This window comes from Dipodomys spectabilis, unplaced genomic scaffold, assembly GCF_019054845.1.
Source record: "Dipodomys spectabilis isolate Male_0828 unplaced genomic scaffold, ASM1905484v1 ptg000240l, whole genome shotgun sequence".
NCBI lineage: Eukaryota > Metazoa > Chordata > Mammalia > Rodentia > Heteromyidae > Dipodomys > Dipodomys spectabilis.
The window spans coordinates 1,345,193-1,372,500 of record NW_024870917.1 but is presented as its reverse complement, the minus strand read 5'-3'; the positions used below and the strand labels follow the sequence as shown (position 1 = coordinate 1,372,500).

The 27,308-nt window shown below is 44.1% G+C and overlaps 1 protein-coding gene across 1 annotated transcript in view; it reads right to left on the bottom strand.

The window, feature by feature from the left end:
- The window catches only part of Tshz2 (teashirt zinc finger homeobox 2), a 232,569-nt gene that overhangs the window by 203,982 nt on the left and 1,279 nt on the right, over positions 1 to 27,308 (bottom strand). The window lies entirely within an intron of this gene.

The following is a 27,308-nucleotide window of genomic DNA, read 5'->3' as shown; positions in this document are numbered from 1 at the left end:
ACAATGCAACGGAACTGTGTGAGTTAAAGGGATACAAGTCTTAGCTTTTCCTCCCTGATTGGTCTGGGCCTCACAATAGACCCTGGTTAAAGAGTTGACAACTTCCGTTTTCTTTGTCCACTTCCTTTAAACCCCAATCAAAGGGTCACAGTGAGATTGTTCAGTGCCTTCGCCATCAAAGCAGAGAAATGTCATCTAAAGGGCTCAGCCCTGGGCTCTCGACAGCTCTCTCAAAACCACAGGCCACCACTACTAAACAAAGATGGTCTGTTTATGAAACCTGAGAGGACAGCCTACGTAAGGTTAGACCTTCCTGAAATGTCATCCACTTTTAAACAAGTGTTTTACTGGTGCCTGTTTTGCTTCTTTTCTTTCAAAATGAAACAGAAGATAAGTTGGGCCTCTATTTAGTCTGGTGCAAAAGAAAAAGTTTCAACTAGCAGAGCTCAGCTTACCCAAAAGATGATAAATGAGATCGAGGGGCAGGCCGGGGGGCGGGGGGCGGGAGGATGGAGGAAGAAGTGTTTTCCAGTTCTCCAACAAGTCAGAAATCAGCATTGGGCTGAGAAAGGCCACATGCCTTCGCCTCTTTCCTGCTTCCCTTTTAACTTTTAACCAACATGATCTCTTCTTCGTGTGTTTTCTAATACTAGTTCTTCTGGCTGGTCATGAACACCTCTCCTTCCTTTATGGATATTTTGATTACGCTTTGATGTGTTTGTGGAAAGAATAACACACATTTTTCCTGTTTGTCTCTAAGCTGCTGCACCCAAGCCTCAACCACGCAGGAAAGAATATTTGTATTTGAAACTATTAGTACCTCCTCCCCAAATACACACACACACACACACACACACACACACACACACACACACACACACACACACACACACACACACACACACACACACACTGGCCTGGGCACTAAACCCAGTGTGGCCTTTCTGGGGTTCACACAGTCTCAATTGTACCTTCTTGGTGTCTTAATGTGATTTCTTTAAAAAAAATCACGTTTTTCTGGTTTCTATTATTTGTGGCCTCAAAATAGCAACAGTGACTGTCAGATGGTGGTCTCCCGCTCTTCCACCCCGGGCTGAACTGGAACACCCCTGTGACTCCCTCCCGCCCCCCCCTCCCCAAGCTCAGGAGCCATCTGAGGGTTCTCATCGGTCCTTCTAGAAAAGTCAGCAGAAGGCAACACAGGAAGACAGTGCCTTGAGCTACCAGGCATCAGATGACCTCAGCTGTGTCGCTGTCTCCCAGGGAGACTTTGCTTAGAGTCACAGCTCTGACATAGACTAACCCATCTCTCAAAACAACGGTTCCAAGACACTACAAACCATAGAATACTCAGAATGGAAAGCTCTGTAGTCACCTCTTGTGCGCTCTGTGTTCTTATCCAAGTGAGACTCTCCAAATTTTCTCAGTTTCAAGCTCTAAAAAGCCAGTGCTTACACTTTTTTCTCTGTCATCTGTGTGGCATTTGTGCTCTTTCCCATGCCCTGCACTACTAGTTAACATAGCTGAAGCTGCCTTTAGATTCATCTCATTTTCTCCTTGGATCAGATGTAACAATCCCACCCCAGAAGCCATGACACAGCAAATTCAAACCACAACGAGGGAATGATTTGTCCTTGGGCCCACCTAGAGTTCCCTTGCTTTGGACACTATGTATATAATAAGCTGAGAAATAACACTCTAGAGTTGAGGCCAGCAAACTTTGTTTTCCTGTAAAGTACCATACAATAAATATGCTAGGCTGTGCAAATCAAAAGGCAAAACCGAAGGATATAATGCAGGTATTTATAACAGGAGAGGAAATAAAAACCAGCTTCCACATTTCCCCCACTATCATCGAGGGTAAAATCCATTCTGTCTCAGAGACCATGGAAGAACAAGGCAGTTGCAGGCTCGCTTTGTTTGGCTCAGGGGCCTTAATTTGTCAGAGCCTCATTGAAATCACATGGCAGACGCTTATTTGAAATTTCTGTGAGATTTCTATTCCAAATGGGAAGAAATAAGGCTCATCTTGTGGGATGGAGCTTGTGAAGGGCTCAGCAGGGCACCCAGCACACAACAACTGATAAATATTAACCGCTTGTCATTGTCACCATGCTTTCTCTTCATGGAGTTGGACACCCACTGAGTATTTTGCCTGGCACACAGTAGGCATACAACAAATGAGAGCCTATTATCATTCCAAATAGCTAGAGCAGCGATATCCCAACCTTTTATACATAGGTGTCAGACTCGGGATGATTATTATAGTTTTAAATATGCAAACACTGGGATTTGTGGCTCACACCTGTAATCCCAGCACTCAGGAGGCTGCAGCAGGAGGATCCAGAGTTGGAGACCAGTTTGGGGTACACAGTGAGACTTTGTCTCAAAACAAACAAAATAATGTGAGGTTTGCACTTCCCAGAAATCTTGATTCCAAAATTTGCCCAGGGAAGAAGCCAAACATTCATCTTTTTCCGTTTTGGAAAGTTCAGGAGGAGAGTCCAACCACGAACCTGTAGCTGGGAGAAAACATATTCCAACAACACTATCAGGAGCTCTCCGCTCTGATTCGTAGTCGCATACAACCCAGCTGGCTCTTGCCTCCTTGTAAGTGATGGATCCCATCTGCCAATCAGTCATTACACCATGCTCACTGAGCACTCACTGTGTGCCCGACCTTGAGAGAAGCACTAGGGATACAGCCAGGAAGGAGGCAAAGGCCTATAAGGCACTAGCTCCCTTTCCCCTTCCATCCCTCTGTCACCGTTTTGTTTTCCTCTCCTGGCAGGATGCTGAGTGACCTGCAGTATGGCCTTCCCAAGGCGATATGCACTGTGGCGCCAGTAGATTGTGCCAGCACCAGGGAAGGTGCTAACTGAGGAACAGGGAACAGCAGGCCTACTAGAGGAACAAGCCAACAGCCAACCCAGGTAGCATCTGAATCCCCAGCCTTCCTTGCTTCAGAAGTGACAGTGTGAAGAATGAAGCCTGATTGTAGGCTCTGCCCCCCTCCTAGACATTTAGGTTAAAATCATTGTTTTTGAAAGCTGTATTTTATTCCTTCACAGAACTTTAAGTACTGCAAGGATCACATGGGATAAAGCCAATGTGCAGAAAAGGCTTCCTAAGGAGTAGAGATTCTATTGTGTTGGGTTTCTTATGGCCTGGAATTGGATAAATGGAGCGCAGTTCAAAACATCTCATCATTTTCACTGAGCAGCCAGCAATGTCGTTATACAGGTCCTAATAGAAGGAGCACATTTTCCAGCCTGATACAGTGTGTCTCCTTTCTGCAGCCTTGATCTCCTCCCAGGCACCAGCACTAAGCTCAGGCCTTGGGACCAAGGGGCTTCTGCCCTCATGAAACTTACTGCCCATGTGGAGTTGGTGATGGATAAAGGGGAGCAGATCCAAGAACCACAGAGGTTTTAACTTTGCAAAGAGTGAGGCAGGGAGGATCATTGTGCTCCCAGTCCATGCTGGGGCTGGGGGTGGGGGGGAAACGTGACACCAGGGAGTGACATGTGACCTAATGGGTCAGAGAAAAGGAGGAGGCAGAGGCTGGGCCTGGAAGAGGACAGCCAGAAGTCATACTGTGGCTGTTGCCATGTGCAGATTTCCTGTCGGAAAGGTAGGCAGAGCCAACCCCTGGGGGTAGGGTCTACCCACTAGTGAAATTCTTCTCACATCTCACCCTGAGCATCTTGTTCCAATGCAGGCTATGGTTCAGCTTGTCTGGGTGAGCCCCAGAGGCTGCATTTCTGATGAGCTCCAAGGGGTGCCACAGCTCCTGTGCAGGAGGAGAGTGTTAGGCTATTGTGCTGTCCTTAGACAGGGAGAATATAGTCTCTCCTGGAGTCCCCAGAACCCATTCTGAAGCTATGGTGGGCCAAAACTTTCTGCCTGAAACATGGGGATTCTTGGGGAGCCACCAAGAGTCAAGAGAAGTTGCTGCTCTTTCTGCAAAGTTCTTGTCGGCAATAAATTCAAGTGGCATTGCATTAGACAGACAGTCTTTACCCAACTCTCTCCTCTGAAGGTTGCAACTCATAAATTCTAGGAGGCCAGTGGGGAGACAGCCATAGGCTCAAGTATTTCTATTCTATTCTATTCTATTCTATTCTATTCTATTCTATTCTATTCCATCTATGTTTTTCTTCTTCCATTCAATTTTCTATCATTCTGATTTAGTCTATTATTCTTTTCTATTATGCTCCATTTCTATTTTATTTTTTTAAGCAAGCCTAGCTTGCTTAAAAAAAGTGTGTATCTCTCTCCATATGGATGACAAACAGACAGACAGATAGATAGTAGATATAGACAAAGGTCCTCTTTGAAACACAGTGATAACCTCAGAGGGGAATACAATAGAATCTTACAAACACCAATTCTTTGTTTTGTTTTCTCTGCCCATTTGAATGTGGAAACCTCAGGTCTGCCAGTCCCCGTGACACCAATGACCATGGCCAGGCTATGAATGAATGTAGAGATGACCAATAAGGAGCCAGTGAGACCCCCAGGAAGGTAGGCACAGGAGCCAGAGGGACGAAGCTGGGAGCCAAGGTCCCTCCCGGTGACATTTTGGAGGACATGATAAACAAAGCAGCTGTTTGCACAAAACCTTTAGGCTAAGTCTCCCAGGTCTACTGATGTCTTTCTGAGACTCATGCCTGAGCAGTACTGCCCCCATAAACAGTCCCAGACTCTCCTGACAAATGTCCTCAAACAGAGGTTGTATGCCACCCCCTGGCTGGCAGCTCAATTTAATTACTCACCTCTGCAGCTTTCAATCAAAGGGGGCTCCTATTACACGTAATTACCTTTGCCAGCAGATTGTATAACACAGCAACTGAGGGGCTTCTAAGGAGGAATGGTTTGTGCAGAGCATCGTATGCACATGGGGATACATGGCCCGCAGCCGGGGCATGAGCTCTGGCCCACACGTGCTTCAGGTGGAAGGTCCCTCACACACGTTGAATACATTGTCCTCAGGGAAGTCAGCAGTGTGGTGACGCCACAGTCGGAGAGAAGCAACTGATAATGAGCAATCTTTCCCCAGGAAAGCGATTGGCCGTGCCCCACTCCCAATTCTGGCCACACGAGGAATCAGACAACCCTCTGGCTTTCTCCACCTCCTCACGCAGCCCAGCCCCGCGAGGAGGAAGGGAAAGCACCCTGGCTGCACAACAGTCATTTTTCTCCCATCCAACCCCGGCCCATCCTTCATTTCTGACATACAAAAACATTTTTTTAAATCATGGGCATCTTTATCATTTCAGGCTCGTCAATTCCCATTTTGCCTAATTAATAAATAAATCAAAACCTGAAAGGAAATGAAAGTTGGGAAGAACTTTCAGCCCTGAGGGGGGAAAGGGGCCAAGTGGGATAATTGCAATGTGGTTCTTTCCATACTGGTATTTAGATGGGAACCCGTATTTTACTCGATTTCTGTTTTGTTTTTTTATGGGGGGGGGTCTGGTCATGGGGCCTGAACTCTGGGCCTGGGCGCTGTCCCTCAGCTCTTCAGCTCAAGGCTGGCGCTCTACCACTTGAGCCACAGCGCCACTTCTGGCTTTTTTTTTCTTTTTGCTTATGTGGTGCTGAGGAATCGAACCCAGGGCCTCAGGCATGCAAGGCAAGCGCTCTACCACTGAGCCACCTTCCCAGCCCCTCTATTTCTGTTTATTTATTTTGGTGGTTCTGGATATTGAACTCAGATCCTCACACTGGTTAGGCAGGTCCTGTGCCACCTGAGCCATTCCTCCTGCCCCTTTGTGCTCCGTCCTTGTTTTTGAGGGGGGTCAGACTGTGATCCTCCTGCTTGTGCTTCCCTGCGTTACTGGAGATGGTAGGCACACAGCACAGCACCCAGCCATCATGCTTCCCTGGTGGCTGAGATGACAGGTGACTATCACCACTCCTGGCCCTTGGTCAAGATAGTGTCTATTGAACTTTTGTGCCTGCGCTGGCCCACGCTGCAGTCCTTTGCTCTCTTCCCGGCAAGAACCTGGGGTTATAAGTCTGAGCTTCCTCGCACAACTCTACCTCCATTGTATGTAAGATTTTTATTACACTTACGCCCTATGGCATTAAACAAAGACCTCAGAAGAATACATCTCTTTCTCCCTAGAAGTCTCCATGCATTTGCAGCAGTCTTTGAACTGCTGTTGGCTCACCCTGCCGTAACCACCAAGCTAACATCTACCCAGCACTTATTAGGCCCTTCCCCCCTCTATGCATTTAGCATCCTCTAGGCACCATTTCTATAAATCTCCTGGCAAGTTCATGTCAGATTATTTTGTAAATTAAGAAATTAGTGCTGAGAAGTTAAATAGTTTGTCTATGTTAGGACAGAAAGTAAATAACCACCAGAATTTAAACCTCAGCCCAAGTTCAAAGTCCCTGATTAACCCTCAGGCCAGGAAGTGTGCAGCTATAAACTCTGCCAGCCCAGTATCCATTCCCTGAAGATCCTATCTTTCCCTTGGCACATCTACCTCTTATGGTCCAGGGTGTACACGTGGAGAGGGTGGGCCAATCAGGGAAGTGGACTTGTTCAAGCAGGGTCGTATGAATCCACAGACCAATCAGGGACAGAGAGTGGCTCAGGAAATTAATCTGTGGGCCAATCAGCCAAGAGTGACTGGTTCAAAGAATAAATGGTCATCTAAATCTGTGGGCCAGTCAGGGAGAGGGACTGGCTCAGACAGGGTCATATATAAGTTCACACTAGCTGAAGCTGGGTCTCAACTGAATCATTCTGATGAGGTCCACTTTATTACAGGTTAGAACCAGTGTTGTCCAACTAGAAAATATGGCTTCTACGGGTCCTGAGCTAAGTGTGGCTGTGGAGCCAAACCCAGCTGGTCTTACATTTTGGTTCAGTGCATGATTACTATGTGAGCCAATTGACTGCTAGCTCTGCACCTCAGGTTTCTTCTTTGGAAAGTAGGGATAACAGTGTGTCCACATCCTCACCCAAAGGAAGACTGCATGAGACCAGGTGCAAGGAAGGCCTCTAAGGCAGGGCCTAGCACAGAACAGAAGCTCCAGGCACACTAACATTGGGATGAAAGTGCTTTCAGGGAGAAAAGCAAGGAAAAGAAGACAGAGAAACCGTCATGATTCGACTGAGCGTTACCATGAGCAATGAGGAAGACTCAGACATCAGTCAGGAGAGAGCTGGGGACCTTCCCTGTACGTTATTGCTCATGACTGCTGACCAGGCACCAGTGCAGGAAAGAGAAGAGTGAGTTTCAGGGAAGCGCAGGCATAAAATATGGAAGTGAAAAACTAGACTCAATTGCCAACAAGATACAAATACACAATGAATTTGAATTTCTAGGGATCCATGGATCTACTTCACGCATCCATCCATCCATCCATCCATCATCCATCATCCATCAATCACCCATACATCCATCACCCACACACTCTTCCATCTATCATCCATCCATCTGTCATCTATCCATCATCATCCATCCATCATTCATCCACCCATCCATCATCCATCATCTATCCATTCATCTACCCATCATCCATCATCCATCCATCCATCTATCCATCATTCATCCACCCATCCATTCATTATGCATCCATCCATCATCCAGTCAGCTAACACTCTCTGAGCCTTTTCTCAATGTCTGGGTTTCTCCTACACACTCCCATGCAAACTCTGAAGACAGGATGTGTGCTTTGCCTATGCTTGTAACCCTGACACACAGCACAGGGTCTTGAAAACAATAGAAATTAAGAAATATCTGTTGAGTGAATAAAAGAATAACTCTCACATACCCATGGATAATCCCTTTGGAGAACTCATCTTCCACTAATTGATTTGCTCTAACCACTTTCGTTCCTTCTTGAAGTTTCCAAGGTCTTCCCTCTCATCCTTGGAATGAGATTTGTACCTGAAAGATCTATGCATACCATGGACGTTAACCCAACAAGCTTCAAACTCAAGGCCACGCCCCTAAGATTTTTCCTGCATGCCTACAGAGGTGGAGCGCTGCCTTTGATTTCTGCCATGTGTTTTTCTCATAGAAAATTAAAACATCTCTGTCTACAAATTGGTTTGCTGAGAACATGATATGTCACAGCTGTTGTTTTTATGACTAAGCAAACTATAGGAAGCCTTCCCTCCCCCGCCATTTTCATTAATTTTCTTTTCTTTTAATAAAGAAGCTTTAAGTTTCGCTCACTACTATTTTATTTTGGGGGGAGGGACTCCTCATTCACGTTTCCCCAAATTCTTCTCCTCATTGCCAGAGAGCAGTTTAACATATGTGCCGGAGAATTTAAAATTGAGTCACACACAAGTGTCACTATTTATTTTATTTGTCAAAGTGCAATAGAGAGTTCATAGTTAAGTGAATGCACAAAACATCTCTTATGGAGTGGGTGTCTGAAGACTGCGGTGTAAAATGAGCATCAGATCAGTTGTTTTGTTAGTTTTTTAAAGAATAAAAACAAAACAGAAAACCACACGCAGTGCATTGTTGTATGATTGAAATCATCTCCATGTTCCTTAAATGTCCTAATAAGAACTTCGAGTTGGTAATAAGTTCTAATAGGTCAGTCCACAGGAAATGTAAGAATCAGTTATATTTTAATCAGGGCGCAGAAAGTACGTCTACAATGTTATGCTACCCAGGGGAACTCACTGGGCAGGGAACATTTACAAACTCCAGGTCAGTCTCCCCATTACATCACTGTGAAAAGAAATAAATTTATGAGGTTAAATTATATGGATGTTATATATTGGAACTGTTAGCCTATTCCCAAATGAGAATGTTGGCTGAAACAGCCAGATTCTCTCAGAGAATTTTCTCAGTCCATCTATTGTTCATATTTTTATGGTAACTTCCACCAAAAAAAAAAGTGAAGGCTGATTCACTGAAGACAATGAAATGATTTTTTTTTGGTCGGTTGTGGGGTTTGAACTCTGGGCCTGGGCACTGTCCCTCAGCTCTTCAGCTCAAGGCGAGTGCTCTACCACTTGAGCCTCAGTGCCACTTCCAGTTTTCTGAGTGGTTTATTGGAGATAAGAGTCTCATGGACTTTTGTGCCCAGGCTGGCTCTGAACCAAGATCCACAGATCTCAGCCTCCTGAGTAGCTAGGATTATAACCGTGAGCCACCAGCTCCTGGCTATGACTTTTTTTTTTTTATACTCAAAGAGAAGACTAAGGGGAAAAAAAATCTAAATTCCAATACCGAGGGCATGGAAAAGAGTTGCCTACATCATTCTTCTGTGGAGATAATAATGTAAAAGTTATTTTGTGGAACTAGCTCATGATTTATTTGATCTATTCTTCATCTAAGTGATTGGAAACACAGATGTTGACGCTATAGCTTCGCTTCCAGTAAATAATTCCTCAAAGGACTCACATTTGTTTAACCTTAGTCACAAGATGATAAAACTTATTAAACATTTATGAAAGGAGCCACACAATTCTGTTGGTTTATGTGTTTGGCAAGTTTAGAAACTTAGGCCTCCAACTTTTCCACCTTCCTTTCACCTCTCTTAAAGAGAAATATCTTTGGAGAGCAATCTTGTACCTGGATTGTACAGAATTCTCCCCCACCCCTTTTATTTCATTTCTCTTTCTACAGCTACACTTTGACAGTAAACAGAAGGGCTGTCACACTGATCTTAAAGAACAATAATTAAACCAAAGGGACAGCAGCGGAGGCAATCCTTAGAGACCCCGAGAGGAAGAATGAAAACCCCACTGGGAAGCAGCTCTCTTACTCGGGCTAGGCTTCCTCTGAGATAAGCAAACACTGTGTGTAATGTGTTTGCATTCGTGTAGCCATTCAAAAACATTTGCTATGATCCTGCTCGATTCAGCCCCCTGGGTGTGAGCAACCTGTATAGCTAAATGATCCAAAGACTCCAAATCATGGGTCAGTGCACATTCATTCATTCACTCACTCATTCATTCATTCATGCTTGCTACCAAAACACGGTGTTCTAGACACTGCCAAATGAAATGCCCGCCCCGCCCCCCAACTTGGACTAGGAGACCCTGACATGGCCTGGCATGCTGCCTGGAGAGGGGGTGGACGAGGAAATGGAAGTTACAATACAGTGCAGAGCTCACCTTCCAGAACTATCTGTGTTTCACAAACTTCTCACCCCAACTTGCTTCCCTGAGCAGGGAATGCCTATGTCCTGGAGAGTTCCGTTTCCCTAGGGAGCAGGGTGTGTCCTGCAAGAGCTCCCCAGGGAAGGATATTGGGACTCATCTTCACCATTCTATGTACTTAGCCTGGGCAAGAACACACACACACACACACACACACACACACACACACACACACATACACGTGCTCGTGCATGGAAGCCAAGTCTCCTACAAACACAAAGTTCATCTATATAAACATATATTAATATAAAAAGTATAACAAGACAAGCCACACACACACATATACACACACACACACACACACACACGTACACACAAGCTACTACCCACAACATATCTGCTCCAGACATGCATCACATGATACCCACATGTACGCCATCATCTGCTGTACACGAGAGACCACAGCTCCCAGACACACTCAAAATGCACACGCAGTCTACCCAGCTGGGAACCTGAACTAATCCTTCCCTGGCTTATGGGTGCTGATGGCTCTCATTAGGCAAAGCGTCCGGAGCCACAGGCCCGCTCTGAGCCTCTGGGGTCCAGCCTGACCTCTGCTTCTACCCACTCCGGGCAGCCAGCTGTGAGCCCCAGGAAATATTTGCCAAACTACTTTCAACCAAAGTTTACCCACTTAAAATGTGAAGTTGCAGGATTGAGTTTTGTTAATGATTCAGTTTGGAACACAAACACAAATCTGAGGGCTGCTCTTTCTTGGGACCCCTCCCATCCATGCATGATTAACAGCACTCCATCTCTTCACACAATCCAGCACTAACTGAGGACAAACACAGCTTGTTTTGTGTTATTCATGCTCTCCTTCCTCCCCCCCATCCCTCTCCCACCCCCGTTCTGTTCCTTGCCCTTTGGTATACTTGAGATGAAATTGTGTTGCAGGCTGATTCGCCCTCCTCACTAAAAATTCTTTCTTTTGAGACAAGGTCTGCCAATGTAGCCCTCAAAAGCACAACTTTCAAATCCTCTTGCTTCAAGTTTCTGAGTGCTGGTATTACGTATCTACACCACCATGCCTGGCTCTCTTACTAAGATGACTACCATACTGTGTTTGCTTTCAGTTTACCTACTTCATGTGAACACTAATCAAGGGCCTACTAGGTGCAAATTAAGCAGTTTTACTTTTGGTTAGAGAGCTGCACACATTCCAGCAAATGCACCAGAAATGTTTCAAGGAAATATTAGCACTTTCAATAACATTTATTTTTTTTAAATGATTCCCTTGCTAAATGCAGTAAAAATTCTCACAGCTCTTTTTCTCTACATAAATTACTTATGTGACAATTATAAAAGTTTCCAAGAATATTCAATACAGGATTATGTATGGTAGTAGAAAATGGAAAACATGCTAAATGTCTATTTACAAAACTGAGAAATTAATAAAAAACATATATGCATATGGTGGTATATTGTGAAGCATACAAACGGGAATTAGTTATGTCTATTTTAAAAAAAATTTTCTTCCTCTCCTTTTTTTTCTGCTTACTTAGCTACTTGAATACAATACTAATCCTAGAGTTTAAAAAATGGCAAAATACAGTGTGAAACATTTACAGAAAAAATGTTTTTAAAGATACATAAAAGAGCAGCCTTGCTCCTAACTACATATACCTGCACATAAAGCTATAAATAATGGAAAATATGCACACCAAATCCTTAATAGTGTCTTTCTGTGGAGAGAGAGGAGTAATAGCTGCCTTTGTTTACTGCTTGTGCAGCACCAAGCATGCTTCTTAAGTACTTAGTATCCATTTCCTAAATCCTCACAGTAGCCCTTGGAAGTGAGTACTCTGCTTATGTTTACTTTATAAGAACCAGGCCCAGATTCAAGTTGTTCAAAGAGGACTTCACTTCATTAAACATCTAACTCCTTTGATAGCTGAAATTTATTGATCAATTAAAACAAGCCCATCTTATTTGATAGCTCTTTCTCCCTTGCATTTTATCTGATTGGTGAATCCACCCAATACTATAAAGAAATATTTAAGAAGATTGGAGAGCCATATCCCAATGGCTTATGCCTGTAATCCTAGCTATTCAGGAGGCTGAGATCTGAGGATCACAGTTCGAAGCCAGCCTGGATAGAAAAGTCCCCATGAGACTCTTATCTCCAATTAGCCATTCAAAAACCGCAAGTGGTGCTGTGGTTCAAGTGGTGGAGCACTGGTTTTGAGCACAAAAAGGCGCAGGCCCTGAGTTCAAGCCCCACAGCCAAAAAAAAATCAGAGAATGTGATCATTTCATTTAATATCTCTCTCTCTCTCTTTCTCTCTTTCTCTTTCTCTTTCTCTCTCTCTTCCTCTCTCTCTCTCTCTCTCTCTCTCTCTCTCTCTCTCTCTCTCTGTCAGTTATGGGCCTGGAACTCTGGGCCTGGGTGCTGTCCCTCAGTTCTTCAGCTCAAGGCTAGCTCTCTACTGCTAAAATAACTTCAAATTCCTTGACTAGACAGCCTACCAAACTTTGTATCATTACAAAAGTTTGTTTAAAATGTCAACAAAAAAAACCCACTAACAAAACACAAACAAGCAACGAAAACCCATACATTGTAAAAAACTACATAATGTATCATCAACAATAACTAGAAACATTCACTAATTTTTTTCAAGGAAGATCCTATCATAATTTCTGCCTCAGAAGACCTTCTCCTTCTGAGATATGACCCCGGTGAATTTTGGCACCATCTCTTTTTCCTCCCTATTATCCAGTCATCCTTCAAGTGTCACCTACAATTAAATACTTACCAATGAGAGACATCTTCAGACGGCCTGGCCATAAATATTATGATGGACCATCGAGGAGGGATCTGCTAGGGCAGCTTTGCCTCTGCTAAGATAAATAATGGGGCCTTGTCACTTACGTGTTCCAGAGCTCTGATGGCTAGAAGAGCCATGCACGGAGCCCACGAGAGATTTACGAGTCTGACTCGGAACCCTCTGTCAGAGAGAAGCGGGGGGGATGACACACCCCAGATGGACTGTGTTAGGGGCTCTGGGGGATCTTTTTTTTTTCTTTTCTACTTTATATTTGAGTTTAATAAGACAGGATGAGAAGACGGGGAAGAAGGGGAAGAAGGAGAAGAAGGAGAAGGAGAAGGAGAATGAGAAGGAGAAGGAGAATGAGAAGGAGAAGGAGAAGAAGAAGGAGGAGGAGGAGGAGGAGGAGGAGGAGGAGGAGGAGGAGGAGAAGGAGGAGGAGAAGGAGAAGGATTAGGAGGAGGAGAAGAAGAAGAAGAAGAAGAAGAAGAAGAAGAAGAAGAAGAAGAAGAAGAAGAAGAAGAAGAAGAAGAAGAAGAAGAAGAAGAAGAAGAAGAGGAGGAGGAGGAGGAGGAGGAGGAGGAGGAGGAGGAGGAGGAGGAGGAGGAGGAGGAGGAGGAGGAGAAGGAGAGGAAGAGGAAGAAGAAGAAAGAAGATTATTATTACTATTATTATTATTATTGTGGAAAGAAGTTTTTTTTAAAAAAAAGCTTTAAAAATTGTTTTTATCATCCCAGACTCAAGTATTAAAAGGTGCTGTTGGGGAAGTAGGATGATATTTTAAAACCTATTTTCCCTTTCACTCACTGTAGGCTGAGGAAAACACTACATTTCAGTGCACGCCTCATGTCTCTGTGGCAGCCTGTGACGATTTATCGGACTCTTTACAGTAAACCTTCATTACATGAAGGAGTGACAAAATCTCAGACCTGGCTCCTTAGGCTCAGGCAGAGCTGGAGCTCCACATCCTGCCCAAAAGCTTGTGAGGTCAAAGCAAAAGACCTGAAATTTCCAAGACTTAGCTTCTGTCAGTGGTGAGAGTCTCTAGCCCAGAGGGTGACATGTCGGAGAGGCGGCAGATGAACAATCCACGTGCCTTCCATCTGGGTAAACGTTAGCCGTAACTAAGTGTGGTCCTGTGGCCTTGGCTGTGTGATGGGCTAAGGGATGGTGGTTTTCATGAGACTCACTCTGAGCCGTGCCATTGTTATCATTCCTCCCCTTAGACGTTCTAGTACATTCTAGGATGGACATGCGAGAAGAGGACCTGTAAACACATAAACGGATGCCTGCGCCTGGTGAAATACTAGAAGGAACCAGGGAAGGAAATAAAATGAGAGACAAAAAGAAAAGGAAGGGGATAAATAATGGAAGAAAGTGTGAGAAAATAGGCTTAGAAAAACAAAAACAAGAAAGTAGGAGATCCAAACAAGTATTTTTGTTTGTTGGTTTGTTTTGCTCTCTCATTCTATAGAATTTCCAGAATTTTATAAAGTCTAAGAAATAGCTCCACATCTGGAGATTCTTTCTGTTTCTTTTGGGTCAACTGGCTAGGTATTCTTTACGTGTCTGCTGGGAATAGAACTCAGGACCTTGAGCATACCAAGTCAGGGTTTACTGGTGAGCCACACACCTCATTCTTTCCTTAGCCCTCCTTCTCCTTCTTAACAGACTCACTTTCTGGGCTTAGATGCTCGATGCTGAGATCAGGTAGATAAAATGCATAAGTGGATGCATTTCTCTGTTGAAATACAATAGGGAAAATGGTCCCTACCATTTCTAAAAACATAAGCAATTTCCGAGAGAGCAGGAGAGTGAAGAAAAGAGAGACTACTTACTACTTACATTATTTTTTTTTTTGCCTTTTGACTAACAGCCAAAACTGAAAATGGACTCCTGAAACAATTTTTTAAGAGGTAAGTGCTCTGTCACAGCGCAGAAGTAAGTAAGAAAATGTGTGCCCGCACGCTTGCGTGTACCTGTAATTTCCCTCCGCTAGCCTGTCACTCAAGCCACAGTGGAGGCTTTGCATGCAGAGCCCTAGAGGCAGGGATGTACCCCGTCATATAACAGTCAGAATCTCTAGAGTCAAGCTGGGGTATCTGCACAAATGTTCAAAGCAGAGTCTAGCAAGTAAAGACTGGGAATTGGCTCTAGTCCCCACACCAGAGCACAGCGCCGATCTGGAGCCCTGGGTGTTTCTGGAACTCCGTCTGATGGCCTGTGAGGGGAGGTTCCTTCTGGTTTGCAAAGTGTTTTGAAGTTTTTGAATGAAAGCCTCTCTCTTCCGGGAGTGTTGTTGACCTGGGCAGGGCTTGGCAGGCTGGGTTCCGGTCCTGGCACCTACGGCATTCTCATTTCTCAGCAACCCCCATGCTCACCATTTGTGCAGTGCCCACCCTCCCAGTGACTTCCTTGTGTGTTCCTTTAAAACAATTCCCTGTTGTATCAGCTGACATAATTTCATTATAAAACAGAAACTACCCATCACCGTTGGTGAAAACACATGCTACCATTTGCTGTCAATTAATGACAATCAGAAAATGACAATCTCAGGTTATAATTTCATGTTTTCAGTGGATTGGGTTCCTGGCTAAGATCAAGGCATCTGAGGTTGACTCTTTCTTGTAAACAAGCAAGAGATAGGAGCCCAACACAGGCTAAAACCAAACACAGCCTTCCTCTAGAAGGCTCAGATCAGAGATGCTGAGCTGATATTGAAAATACTACTTATTGACAACATTTTCACCCCGCCACTCAGTGCTACTTAAAGCCACCTGTCTCCAGTGGAATGATGGCTCAAGATGGAAAAACTGTGGGGTTGAAAAATGTCAGAGGTGGAGCTTTCTCCCTTCATCACAGTTACAGGGAAGAGGAAGGAGCTGTTAGGACGTTCCAGAAACAAGAGTTTGAGCTCATGGACCATAACCTGCCCCCTTTGCCTTGATTCCTCCCATCCTTGCAAGCAATATTTCTGGAGTTCCAACTGTATGCCAGGTCTTGTGGACCCCAAATCAAAGACATTGTAATGTCTTTCCATCATGATCACAAGCTCAGAGTCACAGAGATGATTCCAGTCATTTCACATTTATTGAGCACTTACTGTGTACTAGACACTGACTCTCCCAAGTGGCTGTTTTTTATCCTTTACTTCTCTCAACAGATCTGAGAGGGAGGGAACGTTTATTATCCTTATTCTACCAATAAGGCAATCAAGGCGTGGACGGGATTATTAACTTGTTAATGTAATGACTCAAATTTATTGACCATTCACTGTGTATGGGGCTCCATGCTAAGCATCTTATTTGATTTATCTCAATTAATCCTCATAAAAACCCAATGAGAGGAGTCCTTTTATTAGCTCTGTCTTGTTAATGAGGAAACAGAAACTTGGAGAGCAAAGGTGCCTCCGGCCACACCACAAGGTCGTGGCCCGGGGAAGTCGGTCTGACTTCCTGGTCCTCCAGCCACGTGGCTCAATGTGGGTAGGAGATGTGAGGAAGCACTTCCAGGCCTCCAGGAAGTGGGCCTGGACGAGTGTGGCCCCTCCCCCTGCACCGTCCATTTCGAATAAAGGCAGCGTGAAAGGCTATTCCTCATCTCAACTGTTGCTCAGAGAATGACAAAATCACTTTTTAGTGAGACCCTTTTGTAACTGCCAGAGGAGAAAAGTGCAAAAGAGAACCAAAGAATGGAGTAACAAAATAAGCAGAATCAGATTTTACTATATGGCTTTCTATAGTCTTCTTTTTCTCACCCCTCCACCCCACCCCAACCAACCTGTGGTCCTGTTTTCCCCTCTGGCCAATCCCCATCTCCACCATCCATCTGCCCCCTGCCTTGGACTAGACTGAGAAGGGAGGCTCCTAATTGGTCCACCTGTTTCTACCTTTGGTGCTCAGTGGATAGCATGACCGCTTGAGCCATCTCAGGTGAACCTGTCAGATCTCATCTCTGCTCCTTCACCCTCCCTGCCCCCATCTCAGTGGAGACCCCAGCTCCTCATGACAGCTCTACAGCCCATCTGCTTCGCCACCCTGCTTCCTAGTTGATCTCTTGGTCTCAGCAGGCTCTTGTCCTGGACTCTGAGCCATGTCTTTCGGAGAGATGTGAGTCCTTCTTTGCTCAGGTTCCAGTGTCACGATCACTTCTGCAGTGAGGAAAGGGATCTTTCCTAATGATCTTACCCCAAACACTGAGCTCTTCTCACCCCCTTTTAATCTTCTTCACTGACCATTCTACCTCCTGACGTGGTGGGACTTACCTGCTGGCCAGTCCCCTGCCTGCTCCCACACTAAATCAAATCTCCAAGGAGCCACACACTTTGCCAGTTTGATAGATTCAGGGCTGCAGTTCCCACATCTGTCATAGTGCCTGATGCACAGTCAACCTTCAATCATATTTGTCCAATAATGGCCTCAAGGCAGGTAGCAAGCACTCCTAGATGCTCTCCCTGAGATCCCAAATCTCTTTGTCCTATGAAAACACCTTAGCAGGACCCAGCCAGCCTTCCTTCCACCTGCTGTCAAGGCTTTATGCTCAGGTGACAATTAAAAGTGAAGAAGGCGTTACCAGGAAACAGCCAGTTGCCTTCTCCCATTATCTTCTTAACAACCCTGAGCTCAGCAGACCTGGGTCTTAGGGGAGCACTAGCTCCCTCCCAGGTGGGTCAGGGGGCAGGGAGTAGGGCTTCCTAGTCCTGTGGGGCTTGGTGGGGGATGACATGGGGCTGGGTCAGGAGGAAGCCTGGAGAGCACACAGAGGGGCTGAGCCTCAGGAGTCCATCTTCACCTTCAAAGGTCTCTCCACGTTCTCCATTGGGGGTGCTAGATGTCACTAAGAAGTCTGCAAAGCCACATGAGCAGCACGCATTGTTATCTGACGAGTAGATGTATACTCCACTAAGGAGCACCTCTGCTCTCCCTTAAGGACACACATGTCTACCCCACCAAGAGCCACTTCTGTTCCTCCACAAAAGACACAAATGTCATGATGCACCACGCACAAGTGGGTTGTGAAAATCACCCTATGTTTCTTTCATGTTTTCTAAATGGCTACATATCCAAAGCCCAGCTACGATTATGACTGGTAGAGAGATCTGCTAATAATTTAAAATGTGTCAAAGAGATCGTTACCTTCAAATGCTGTTCTTTAGTACACAAAAACCATCCACTAATAAAATTACTTATATATTTAGTTATTCATTCTTTTAGAAATATTCATCTAGCACCTAATCAGTACCTAGGTTCAATTCAGTTGCCTGGATTTCTCCCAGAATTCCTACGTAAAAGAAAAAAACATGCCAGGGGCAGGAGCATCCATTTACCAAGGAGACTTCCTACAAATGCTGGACTGGAGTTTTACCACATCACACGATCTAATGATCACACTCAGAATGGGAAGAGAGCAGTGTTCTCCAGAGGGAGAAACGGGTGCAGTCAGATAAGGACTCCGCTTGCATAGACCCAGTCGGCTGGGTCAGCGAGGGGGCGCTTAGCCCCCTCCGAGCTTCCGTAGCTGCTCAGCAGCTGCTGCCACAGCTTCACCCACATGGGGACCTTGCCATCCTGGCACCAAGCATCTTAGCTTAGCCCTCTAGTTACCATCCATCGGGGGCTGGGTAGTACCCTGTGAGAGAACAAGTCCAAAACCACCACCACCTTTGAATGCACACAAGGGCCTAAGTCCCACTCATAGCACCATTAGACCCTTGCTCGACCCCTACACTGTGAAATCACATCTCTGCCTTGCTTGAACCCCTAACACTGATATCCCATTTCCCCCAAAATCAAAATTAAAAGGCCCCTGCCTCCCTCGCCTTATCCTCTCCCCTTATTTAGCTCATCCAGCCACAGTGGCCTTCTCGGTATTCCTCACATATGCAAGTCCTTCCTGGCCGCAGGCCCTTGGCACATCCCACACCCTCTGCCTGCACTGCTTCTCCCAGCTCTAGGCTTGTTCAGATCTGATCAAATCATCACTGGAGAAATACTAGCCTGACCTCTCCATTTAAAAGGGTCATCCTCCCCACCCTCTCTAACCCAGTAGTTCTGATTTATTTTATGAAATGCAATTAGCACTATTCAACATCCTACGATATATTATTTGCACATTAGACATTTTTGTCTCATTCTCAAGAATATTATAGCTGGGCAAGGGCGGGGACTTTTTTTTTACTTTTCTTCACAATCATCTTCAGTACTGAGAACATCCATCCAGCACATAGTAGGTACATAGTCTATATTTGCCGAATAAACAAATAAATCCACAAATACACATTTATACACATGAAGAGCACTAAAGAAAGATCTCTGTGTGTGTGTCACGGTCTTTGACCTGTGGGTCTATTAGATGATGCCTTTAAAGGCAACATTGTCTGTGGATGCTCTCAAAATCCCTCTCCAGGGATGGCCAATCACACCTGCCCAGGGTGGACTCCTGGGAGCCCATGGGACCTCTTTGGGAAAGCACTGTGGCCATGGCAGACCAACTCTGTGGGTGCAGTGCATGGGTTTGGAAGCAGGAAGAGCTTTCGGCCAAGCTGGGTCACTGCATGACCTTGAGAGAACCCCTCTGCATGGTCTGAAGAGCCCTACCAAAGAAAGGGATTATCCTGGGACCGAACACCTGGCACTGAACCCGTCCCCTCTTCCAAGATGTCTCTTCTAACCACCAACAATTATGTGGTCCCAATTCCTGTAGTCAGAATGTTGCTTTTATAACACGGATGTCATCGTGGAGTTTCTTTCTCTGTGCAAATTCTTTTCTTTTTCTATTAGAGGTTTGCTGGTATGGGGGTGGGGGGCAAGTCCTCAGGTCCCAGGAACAGGACTTGTACATAGTAGGAGCTCAAGAAAGAATGGCTGCTGACATAAATACAGGTCAATGTATCAGGTCCCAGGACAATGCCTGATATATCACAGGACTCCGCAGTAGCAGATAGCATTGCTGCTACAATAGTTGTTCTTGTGGCTGATAAAATACTATTCTTGGGAAAGAAAGGTTGTTTTTGTTTTGTTTTATTTTGTTTTTTTGGGTTTTTATTTTGAGCTTCTGTAGTGCCCGATCCAGCCCAGAATGAGTCTACCTCCGGACAAGAAGCTTCTGATTTTAAAACTGATTTCTACCCTTGGACCTGTGATGATGCATGAGTCTTTTAGCTCTAATCTTGCAGAATCCTTCTAACAAAGTGGGGATAGAAGAGCCTGAAGAGGCAGAAAGCCCTACCTTGCTTGCAAGAGATGTAGACCCAGGGATTTGAACTTGGATCTGTCTGATTTCAAAGCTCACATGCTACCCTAGGGGTAAGGTTTGTCCCTAGAGCCATAGAGCCTCGGGCTCTGCTCCTAGAACCCAAATCACTGCCCCTTCTCCCTCCGTTCCCTCCACAACCTAAAAGCCACCCCCAGGAGGACAGCAAGAAGACTTGCAAAGCAAGCTTCCAACTCTCTAAAGCAGGAAAATAACCAACAGCAATTCCTATCCAAAACATGCTTATAGCTTTTCGGTTGGACATTTCTTCTGTACCAAACGGTCCTGAATGCCTGGAATGGAGTTAACTCTTCCTTTTTTTTTTTTATTCCCCTCCAGGCTCACCTCAGCCCAGCCACAATTCTCTCCCTAGGGTCAGGAGGGGCTCCCAAATACACAGAAAATTCCAAGGATACATCGAAGTGACTTACAGGGAGCCCCACACAGTTTGCACAGAGATGTTTACATATTGCAGCTTTCGCTTCTCCATGGCAGTTCCTCCTGGAGGCGACCTTGGCCCTCTGTCTCATTTTTTCTACCTCCCAGGCCACCAGATTCCGGGGAATTCTCAGGACATGTCCAGCACTGTGAAAGTTTCTTGCAAACTCATTGCAAACAGAATGGCTGTTACCTACTCGCTTCATTTTTATTTTTAAATCTCATTCTGCTCTTCATATTATTTTCATTAGAAACAATAACAGTTCTGCCCACCTTCGGATCCCAACTATAATTTCCATAGAAATGACTTCGATGCGGCTTGAAGGAGAAACCTCATGGGTGATTTGAGAGGCTTCATCCAGGTTTGAAAGCACTCAACTAATTAAGCTCAATGATGTTAATTCTTGTTCTAACAGAAACTCCAGAATGCTATCCTTTTTTTTTTCTTTTCTTTTTTCTTTTTCTTTTTTTTTTGTTAACCTACCTCCGTGTCAGGCAGCTTTATGGAAACATGAGGCCTTTCCTTTAGCATAAATGGACACTTTAGCTTTTCAATTAAATTAGTCTTTGGAGAGAGAAGCAAAAGAGCTAAAAAGCTCCTTTAAAAACCTTCCCGCTTCACTGTGTGTCATCTGCCAAGAGATGTATAGTTAAAATGCAAGGCGATTTTCTCTTATCGTGTAGGAGCAAAGTTTCCTATCGTGATCCTTGAGCTAGTTCTCTTCTAAAGCTTCTCATTCGTGGTTTCTTTTGGTTTGCCCACATTTGGCTATCTGAAACTATATATATATATATATATATATATATATATATACATACATAAGTACATACACATATGTACATATGTATATATAATACATATATATGCATATATAATAAAGTGTATTCCGATGTTTTACTTCCTTGTGCATTCTGAAAGCCCCACTTTCAAGTTAAGGTAAGAGGTGGTGGGATATTGAAATGAATTAAAACAAACAAATAAGACAGGTGGAGAGGGAACTCTTTTTTAGGCGAGCAAAATTCAAGGTAAATGCTCTCAGCCATGATCCAGGTGTTGTTGTTTTTTTTAATCCTTCCTCTCCGTAATTTTTCTAAGCTCATTATCTCTAGAACTTTTGCATTGTACAACTCCCTTGTTGTAAAGCATAGCTAAGTAGTACAGATATATTAATAACAGGATTATGGAGCTGTGCCTCTTGAATTTTAATTTCTAAATTTTCAAATAATTTTAGGCACTGCTTTGGCCTCCCAGGATATTTGAAGACACCCAGGGGACCTCTTTTTCTATAGAGGGAAATGAAAAAGATTGAGAAGAGCAACAACTGGAAATTCCAAGCGGTCATTTTAATGATTTTTCAAATACCTCCAAATTATTTAATCATCTCATTCACAGAGTTGGCTTTGGAAACAAATGCATCAGCAATTTCCACTTGCATCTCGGCATTATTGTATGTGTGTGTGTGTGTGTGTATGTGTGCGTGCATGTGTGTGTGTGCGCATGCAAGCGTGCGTGCGCATCCAACCAAGTACACAATATCTTCAGAACACACCAAACCTGAGTGTCAAACGTGGTAATGATTTCTCCAAACAACAAACACTACCAGCCTGGCCACATACTGCAGCTCTCCAGATTCTATACAAATGCACACTTTCACCCCTTGTTCGTTTGCAGGTAAGAGTTCAGCAGTGGACAGACAGTCTGGCTCTATAATCTCTCATTTTTATCAGCGTTTCCTAATGACGGGGCAGACCTTGAAAGCCACTTTCGCTCTGTCTTTATACCTTCTCCTGAGGGTGGGGTGTATGTGGGGGGTTCCAAAGGCAAGTAACTGAAAGGCCGGAGTGGGAAAAATAGTAAAGGAATTCTAAATCAGTGAACCACTTTGAAAGACGCATGTAACTAGATGGTATTTTTCCCCGACTGCAATACCCAGGTGATCAGACCATCAGTACTAATGAGTGAATTTCTTGGAGAATGACGAAGCCCCTTCACTACTGAAGGCTGCTTGCCAAAGATCACTTGAAAGAACAGGAGAATTTCTAACTTCAAGGGAAACGTGTAAAAATGTAAAAAATAAATATTTTTTAAAATGCAAATTGTGACCAATTACTGAAAAATGCCCACATACCAAAAAAAAAAAAAAAAAACAAAACAAAACAGAAAACACATCGTCCTTCAGGGTCTGTGTACAAAGATGGAAGCTGAGGTTCCTCTAGTTTCCAACAGCCATAGAAAGATACTCTGTAACTTGTCACGTGAGAAAATGACAATAAATTTCTCCCGAAGAAAGAAAACTATAACAGCATTCTCAACTTGCGAAGCAATAAAATTACTTGTGTGCCAGGCTCCTTTTAATACCACTGTGATTTTTTTCCCCTAAAAGTCATTCAATTTGATTGTAATTAAATATGTAATGAAAATGCTCTGCTTCGGGGAAGCCATGCAGACGTTCTCTGTTAGTTTAATGTATTTTCAACTGACTTTGCATCGAACGAAAATGATACTCTGTGTACCTGGCCTTCTTAAGATAGAATATGCTAGACCATCCTGTGCTTTGTGAAGGGGAGCAGCATCTTCTCAAACCAGTGCTCCCTAAAACAGATGGCATACAGGCATTTGGACATTTAACCTGCTTGAGTCAGCTAATTGCAGACCCAGGACAAACAGGAACAGAGCCTGGGTTTGCTTCCTGGCTGATTTTTCTAAGCTCCGATGTTTCAGCAGCCTTATACAATGCCAGGCTGAGTCTCCCTTTAAAACCTGCTCAGTGGAGAACACAATTCCCAAAGCATCATGGGAAGACAAATGGACCAATCCAGGTGTTTCCCAGTTGGAGAGAGTCCCTCCGAGCAGTGAGAAATTAGCTGGGGTGAATTAAAGCCAACATCTCTTCTGGAGAAGGTGGCAAAAGTCAAGATACTTCAGGGGCTCACCCCTCAAAAGACTTCTGGAAGGAATTTGTGGGGTAAGAAGCATCCCCTAAGGTAGCAGTAAGAATCCAGGTGGCTGATGGGGGAGAGGGGAAGAAATAGAAAATGATGGCCAGGGCCGAGGGAGAGCAGAGATTGTTGAAGGGGAGTTCTACCAGGGAGAAGTTTCTCAGAGTCTCTCTCCCTTCGTTCCCCGAGAACTCCCTGTCACTTGCAATCTGCTGATTAGGGTTAATGTATTATGTCCTGATATGGCAGATTAAAAATGAAATCAATAAGTGCCTAAAACAAATGGGCTTTTGAGATGTCCCATTCAATCTGAGTCTTTAAGAGTGAAGCAAGAAGAGGGGGAAGGAGGCCGAGAGGGGAGTAAGGACAGGAGCACTTAAGCAATCAATTTCAATCCCAAACAGTGTGTGGATAAAGCAATTTCTAGGTACCTTTCCTTCCTTTTCAGGGATCAGCCTTAGATAACCCAGAATAACCCAGAGTTTGTGCTGTTGTTTAGAGTCTTTGGGCTTTGTGGGTGTGTGTGTTTATTTTTTTCCATTTGTCTTAAATTCATACTGTTTGGTCAGTGAAAGTATGCAAGAGACTTAGGGTCTCCAGTGACCTCATTCCTATCCTCTAGAACTCCATCCCACCTGCCAATAAATTAAAGGCCAATTTCACCTTCAGCGGCGGCGGTGGTCCCTCCGTCCCCAGCCCTGTGGCTTAGCTGACCAGAGCCTCACCCATTCACCCAGAATCAGAGTTTTGGACAGGAGGACGCAGAGTTTTCTCAGGTCACTCAGACTCCATTGCAATATTCAGAATTGTCCCAGCAGAATCTGTCTCCCATGTAAATAACCTGAGTTATTAAAGTGTAAATTGCAACTTTTAAGTAATGATTGCTAATAGTCTAATGTTTACCGCTACACAAGGGCATTCATGAAAACAAAATCTGCATTCTTCATCTCCATATTCAATAAACAAAATACACGAAGAGAACCGTTCTTTCCTGCCAGCACTCCCTCCTCAGATCTGTTTAGTCAGAAAGCATCCGGAGGTCCACAAGTTAGAAGCATCTAATCGCTTGGGGCGATTTCTACAGGGGCAGAGCCGGGTGATCTATGGACCTGCTAGATATTCCTGTATACCTGAGCACAGAGGACTTGGTGTTCTGTCGCCACTGGCTGGCATGGATTGAAAAATAATAGTTGAGGGTTGTGACATAAAATACGTAGTGCACGTGTGTGTGTGCTCAGAGACGGAGAGACACGTTGTTGGGATCAGGAGGGTTCGTGTGTGTCTACAGTTCAAAGATCTTGAGCACTGTGCATCTTATAAAATACAACCCCAATCCACACATTGTTCTGTTGTATTCTACCATCCTGCCATCTTCTCTATCTTTTCTAAAATGAGTGGGGAGGGAGTGATGTTAGTACAGCATCGTGCAATATTTCAGGTAAAAGTGGCGCATTTTTAACAGTGAGTGAAATATACATCTTACCAAGTACGCCAAACACGCTCACACACATAGCCATGTCCTGAGGGCAATACAGGCTTCTTTCTCAACTTTTTTTTTTTTTTGCATTAAGTGACAGAATGGAGCAATTGCATAGTGTTAGGAAGCCAGGAAGAACACCATTTGGGAAGAAAATGTTCTGACTTAGCTAGCTCCCTAAAGAGAATTGCCTACCTCACGTTCCTTCCCCCTGCAGGGGGAGGAATAAAGCAAATAAAGACTAAAATTCTCCATCGCTTACGATACCATCCTGTCTGTTCTATTTGGATACCTGCTTTATTTTATTAGAAAGTCCTGTGATTCCTTGAAATGTACAACTTAAAAACGAATAATGCAAAGGGATCTAATAGCCTTGAACTGTTGTTGGAGGAAAAAAGTACCCCAAGAGGGCCTCATCTCTGCTTCCTTTCCAAGCTTTTTCTATCTTCCATTATTCATTAATCAAGCTGGAAATCAAGCTTTCAACATGAGTCCATGGGAGTAATTACTTACAGTTGTGCATTGTATTTAATTTTAAGCAGTGATAAAAGTTAGGATGGCCACAGCCTTCCAGCCCACCCCCACCCCCTTCTCGGAATGTTAACTGGAGAAAAGATCCCAACGAACTTTGCTTGTGCATAATCATCTCTGCTAAAACAGAGTAGGCATTGATGATCTCGGAGTGGAGGGAAATGGGAGAAAAGCTCTGTGAAAAATGATCTGCTTTATTAATATGGGAGCAAATAAGTACCCTAAGAGAGGCCTCGCTGTGTATGAGCTGACTTCTCTCCCTTCAACTCAAGAAAAAGATTTCCACTTCTGGAGAAAATAATGCCAGACAAACGAACATGCAAAAACACTAGGAATACAACAGGCCACAAAACTGAAACTATAGCCCCAAGTTCCTAACACACAGATGACAGACAGATAAGACAGATAGACAAACAGACAGACAGATACACACACATGCACACATGCGTGCTTGCACACACACACATACACACACTCACACACACATACACACACTATGATAAATAGACTAGCCAGTACCGATAGACACCAGCTTGATGGAAGGGTCTAATTTAAATAATGTGAAACTGCGTCATTTTATGTACACCTGGATCCTCATTGATCAGAGGATAATTATAATCAAAGTAGTGCAATTCTGAGCAATGCACTTTTTGTAATGAGCTTACGAAAGGAGACAGGGCCAGTCATTCTGGTAATTTAAATCACTGCCTAGTTGTTGATGGCCTTTACCGGAAGAACAAGAGGGAGGAGGTAAAAAAAAAAAAAGAGTAATTTTCAGGACAGTATCACTTCTTGCTGGAGCATAGCCCAGGGTTCTCTTTCAGGACAACAAGAATATTATCTCAAATAATCCAGCTACATTTAAACTTCTGTTGCCAGAACCAGACGAAGCACGCTCAATCTTCCTGAATCTCCAAGGCCATGGACATGGCTGTCAGATTAGCTAAGTAGGCAAAGTTTTTTAAAAAATAAGGGAGCTATTGTTTTCAAAAGAGGTAATTAGAGTTGAGAAAAGAAAACTTCACGGCCTAGACAAGTTCCAAATATATATGGTACTAAGAATATTTTCGTCCTTTTGCTCTTAGGGAGAAAATTGGAAAAATCTATGAATCAGAGATTTCTAAATGGTATTTCCAGGTGCAACTCAAAGCAACCTGCAAATGGTTACGGAAGCAATCCTGCACTCAAAAGAAAAGGTGACGGAGGGTATTTTCAAGCCCATGCAGTGCCAATCAGGCTAGAATCACAACCATGGAGAATAAGCTGGTGATCAGCAAGTTCAGACACACATGTTCACTTTCCCCACATGCCTAACCAACTTCGGATCGCTCCTAAGGGGGACTTGGGGAAGTTGGTGAGTGTTTCTCGGAACTTCTCACCGTGTTTCACTTGAGTTGGAACAGAATAAAATGTGTCCAGGAGTTTGGAGAAGACTAGTTTTAACTAATCCTGCCTACAGCAAGAAGGCAAAGACAGAGAATGGGATGTGTGTGGGGGGAACAACAACATAATAACAACAAAATTTAAGCTTTTTTTCCCTCTCCCCCTACAGCCCTAATTCAACTAAAGGAAACAAAGAAATAAAAAAAAAAACACCCACATTAGAAGCTAAACAAGATAATAATTGTGCATGTCTGGCTCTGAATATAGAGGGTAAGGCTTGCATCACCAGCACTCCAAGTTACCATGGTGAGTGATTTATTGATATACATCAAGAATGAATAGATCAAAGGCAGGGAGATGACAGGTG